The sequence below is a fragment of the Palaemon carinicauda genome, chromosome 23 (genome assembly GCF_036898095.1).
Source record: "Palaemon carinicauda isolate YSFRI2023 chromosome 23, ASM3689809v2, whole genome shotgun sequence".
NCBI classification, from domain to species: domain Eukaryota; kingdom Metazoa; phylum Arthropoda; class Malacostraca; order Decapoda; family Palaemonidae; genus Palaemon; species Palaemon carinicauda.
In genome coordinates, this window is record NC_090747.1 from 51,613,964 (window position 1) to 51,619,252 (window position 5,289).

The following is a 5,289-nucleotide window of genomic DNA, read 5'->3' on the forward strand; positions in this document are numbered from 1 at the left end:
ATATATTTGTTAGGTACTCCATCCACCTGCTCATATAAATTGTCATTAAACATGAATGTGGATATAGTGGTAGCTAGTTCTAATAGTATTTTTAATTGTTTTTTATTGAAACCCTCGAAATTGTCCTCTGGGTTAGGGAAAAGCTGTTCAAGAATTATCTCCAATGTTTCTCTTAAAGGAATGTTAGTGAATAAACTTTCTATGTCGAAGCTGCACATAACATAGTTATTTGCATCTTCGACAGAATTTATCAATTCTACAAATTCATCGGTATTTTTTAGGGAATATTCTTTTCCTGTGAGAGGGGCGAGTTTAGTTACTAGATGTTTGGACAGGTCATAGGAGCATTTATTAATAGCGCTCAGAATTGGTCTTAGAGGAATGCCTCTTTTGTGAGTCTTTGGGGCACTATACATAATACCAGCTTGTGTTCCTGTTGCTATCATTGCTGAGGCTGTTTCGTCTGACAATATGCCATCCTTCTTCCACTTACGAACTCTGTAGTTTATTTTATTCTCCATATTTAAAGTGTGAATTAAGGGGTCCTCCGACACCAACTCTCCGAACTTAGACCTATCATAGACATATTCATCTCTATCCAGTATTACAACTCCATGGCCTTTATCCCGTTTACTTATAATTATCGTTGAGTTTTTACCTAGATTTCTCAAGATTTCAATATTCTTTTTAGAAAAAAATGGGGGAAAAAAACTTTGTGAGGCCTAAAATTATAGAATGTTCTTTATGCAATGTCTTGTATGACTCGTTTAAAGCCATATGCATGATCTCTATGTGGAACCTCCTTGTCAAGGTATGAATACAAATTTTCAAACGCTAAATAATGTCTAGAAAAGTATATACGAAAATGGGGGCACTTTAAAGTTCAATCCATATGCAAATAGTCCTTCTTCCTTAGGTGATAATTTTCGACTGGAGTGATTGGAAATAACTTTATTATGGTCAAGTGAATATAGGGAGTTTGTTATACCTAGTAATTCTAGTTTCTTTTCGTGGATTTTCAGTATTATTTTTAACTTTACATACATTTTTGGAGATGTAGTGGGTTTTTATAGTCTTATTATTAACTGTACATACATTTTTAAAGATGTAGTGGGTTTTTATATTCTTAGTATTAACTTTACATACATTTTTGGAGATGTAGTAAGTTATTATAGTGTTAGTATTAACTTTACATACATTTTTGGAGATGTAGTGGGTTTTTATAGTCTTGGTATTAACTTTACATACATTTTTAGAGATGTAGTGGGTTTTTATAGTCTTAGTATAAACTTTACATACTTTTTTAGAGATGTAGTGGGTTTTTATAGTCTTAGTATTAACTTTACATAAATTTTTGGAGATGTAGTGGGTTTTTATAGTCTTAGTATCAACTCTACATACATTTTTAGAGATGTAGTGGGTTTTTATAGTCTTAGTGGTGACTTTACATACATTTTTGGAGATGTAGTGGGTTTTTATAGTCTTAGTATTAACTCTACATACATTTTTGGAGATGTAGTGGGTTTCTATAGTCTTAGGGTTAACTTTACATACATTTTTGGAGATGTAGTGGGGTTTTATAGACTTAGTGTTAACTCTACATACATTTTTGGAGATGTAGTGGGTTTTTATAGTCTTAGTATTAACTCTCCATACATTTTGGGAGATGTAGGGGGTTTTTATAGTCTTAGTTTTAACTTTACATACATTTTTGGAGATGTAGTGGGTTTTTATAGCATTAGTATTAACTTTACATACATTTTTGGAGATGTAGAGGGTTTTATAGTCTTAGTGTTAACTTTACATACATTTTTGGAAATGTAGTGGGTTTTTATAGTCTTAGTATTAACTTTACATACATTTTTGGAGATGTAGTGGGTTTTTATAGTCCTAGTGTTAACTTTACATACATTTTTGGAGATGTAGTGGGTTTTTATAGTCTTAGTATTAACTTTACATACATTTTTGGAGTTGTAGTGGGTTTTTATAGTCTTAGTGTTAACTTTACATACATTTTTGGAGATGTAGTGGGTTTTTATAGTCTTAGTATTAACTTTACACACATTTTAGAGATGTAGTGGGTTTCTATAGTCTTATTATTAACTTTACATACATTTTTTTGGAGATGTAGTGGGTTTTATAGTCATAGTAATAACTCTACATACATTTTTGGAGATGTAGATGGATTTTATAGTCTTAGTATTAACTTTACATACATTTTTAGAGATGTACTGGGTTTTTATAGTCTTAGTATTAACTTTACATACATTTTTGGAGATGTAGTGGGTTTTTATAGAGTTAGTATTAACTCTACATACATTTTTAGAGATGTAGTGGGTTTTTATAGTCTTAGTGTTAACTTTACATACATTTTTGGAGATGTAGTGGGTGTTTATAGTCTTAGTATTAACTTTACATACATTTTTGGAGATGTAGTGGGTTTTTATAGTCTTAGTATTAACTTTACATACATTTTTGGAGATGTAGTGGGTTTTTATAGTCTTACTATTAAATTCTACATACATTTTTGGAGATGTAAGGGGTTTTTATAGCCTTAGTATTAACTTTACATACATTTTTGGAGATGTAGTGGGTGTTTATAGTCTTAGTATTAACTTTACATAAATTTTTGGAGATGTAGTGGGTGTTTATAGTCTTAGTATTACTTGACATACATTTTTGGAGATGTAGTGGGTTTTTATAGTCTTAGTGTTGATTTTACATACATTTTTTGGAGATGTAGTGGGTTTTTATAGTTTTAGTATTAACTTTACAAACATTTTTGGAGATGTCGTGGGTTTTTATAGTCTTAGTATTAACTTTACATACATTTTTGGAGATGTAGTGGGTTTTTATAGTCTTAGTGTTGATTTTACATACATTTTTTGGAGATGTAGTGGGTTTTTATAGTTTTAGTATTAACTTTACAAACATTTTTGGAGATGTCGTGGGTTTTTATAGTCTTAGTATTAACTTCACATACATTTTTGGAGATGTAGGGTTTTCATAGTCTTAGTATTAAATTTACCTACATTATTGGAGATATAAGATTCAAAATATAATAATCTAAAAAACTAACAGTAGTGTTTAACTCAGTATCTAGTTGTTATTTATCTATTTTTTTTTCCGAGAATATGGTCACTATGATATTTTTTCCCACATAATTTTTTAAAGAAACGAATTACTCGATGAAAGAATTGATTCTTCGCCGGAAAATGTCTGAATTCAGTTTATATTAAAGTAGAAGATGGCACCAGTTTTAGACACATTGTTTATCACGTATATTACTGAAGACAATTAACTCCCCAGTCAATGTTTGAGACAATTTCAATAAGTGATGTTCCGTTTTTATGCCTTTTTTTCAGTAGAGCACTGCGAAAATTTCGATTGTTACATATTTGGAACTATTGTGTTTGCGTATAGACATATTTTCAAAACTGAGTTTTACAAAATACGGTGAAAGAAGAGATTTGAACACTGCTACGAACTATTTTTATAAATTCCACAAACCAAGGTAAGGTCTGAATGTAGTGGAAAAGCAAATTAATGTAAATCTAATCTCTGTTAATTTCGTTGAGCTCTTCGCATTTTCAAACACTCAAGATGTTGTACCTGATCTAATCGACATTATAGACCTCGTAATTAAGATTCGTTCAACTTTATTACGTATTAATAGAAGTTCGTTTTCGTAGTGTAGTGGTTATCACGTGCGCTTCACACGCGCAAGGTCCCCGGTTCGATCCCGGGCGGATATATGTGTTTTTGAACTTACTTGGCAAATTTCTTTTCATTTGTTCTTTACTCTCTTCCATTTCATCATGTAGGTGGTAGTACATGTTTTTTTTTTTTTTTTTTTTTTTTTTTTTTTTTTTTTCGCTAAACTAAACTCTTCAGATTTTTCTTTTACTACACGGGTATGTATATTCTTTCTTAAAACTAATTTTGTTCTCTATTTACTTAGATCTAGAAAAAATTGTTTCCACCATTTCTAATATCTCTTGACTCATTTGTTTAACACTGCTACATTATTGACTAAATAGACTTTTTAGTTTCTCCATTTGGTATATTCTATGTTGATTTTCTATATTCCCATCTATAAAAAAAAAAAAAAGTTTTCATGACTTCAAGATGTCTCCTTTGTCATCCGTTGTGATTTCCAAAAAATTACACACGCTCACACGCACACACACACGCACACGCACACAGACACAGACAGACAGACACACGAACACATACACACACACACATACACACACACATATATATATATATATATATATATATATATATATATATATATATATATATATATATATATATATATATATATATATAATGCACGTGTGTGTGTGGTGTGGTGTGTATATGTGTTTGTGTGTCTGTTTTTGTGTGTGATAGAATAATTAATTTTTTAAAGAGTATCGTATATTAAGAAAGTATAGCAAAACCAAAACGATTTGATGATGATTAACTCCGACTCAGAATGAGAAGATCAAGAACAACAGAAAAAGTTCGGAAATTTATTATTATTTATCTATTTTCTCTTCCCGAGAACATGGTCACTTAGATATATTTTTTCCACACATTCCTATAATAAAACGAAATATTTGATGGAAAACTGTTTTTTTTTTTTCGTCAGAAAATGTCTAAATTCAGTTTATATTAAAAGAGAAGACGTAATCAGTTTTGGAAACTGTTTATCAGGCTTGCAGTATTACTGATGACAATTAATTCCCCAGTCATTGTTTTAAACAATTTCAATAAGTAATTTTCCCTTTTCTATTTTTTTTTTTCAGTGCACCACTGTCAGAGGGTTTATGCAATTTATTTATTGTGCCTGGATAATAGTACGTTTGAAGTCTCCATATGTCACAGCATAAGAAACAGTTCCTGCCCAACCTTAATTGAATTATCATTTAAGCTTAATGAAATTGTATGGATTACCGTTTGATCTCAAAATAATGTTTTGTTAATCATTTGAATTTAAAGAGTATTTTTAGATTATTCATTGTCCTAAAAAAAAAAAAAAAATATTTGGATTATAATTTGACCTTTATGAAATATACTTGTGGCGTAAATATACCATGGCAATTTCCATATCAGAGACGGTTGAGATCATAAAGACCACTGCAGTTCTATTCATCAGTCTGAAGGTGATGGTACCCTACCTGTGATCCATTCAGTGTTTAACTTTGGTGTTTTAAACGAAGCGAGATGAGCGTCAAGAGCTTGAGAGAGAGAGAGAGAGAGAGAGAGAGAGAGAGAGAGAGAGAGAGAGAGAGAGAGAGA

General features: G+C 30.6%; 1 non-coding gene across 1 annotated transcript; it reads left to right on the forward strand.

Annotated features, from left to right (window-relative positions):
- Positions 1-3,682: 3,682 nt before the first annotated feature.
- On the forward strand, positions 3,683-3,755 carry TRNAV-CAC (transfer RNA valine (anticodon CAC)). Its single transcript has one exon. It is a non-coding gene; the product is annotated as a tRNA-Val (tRNA).
- The last annotated feature ends 1,534 nt before the right edge of the window (positions 3,756-5,289 follow it).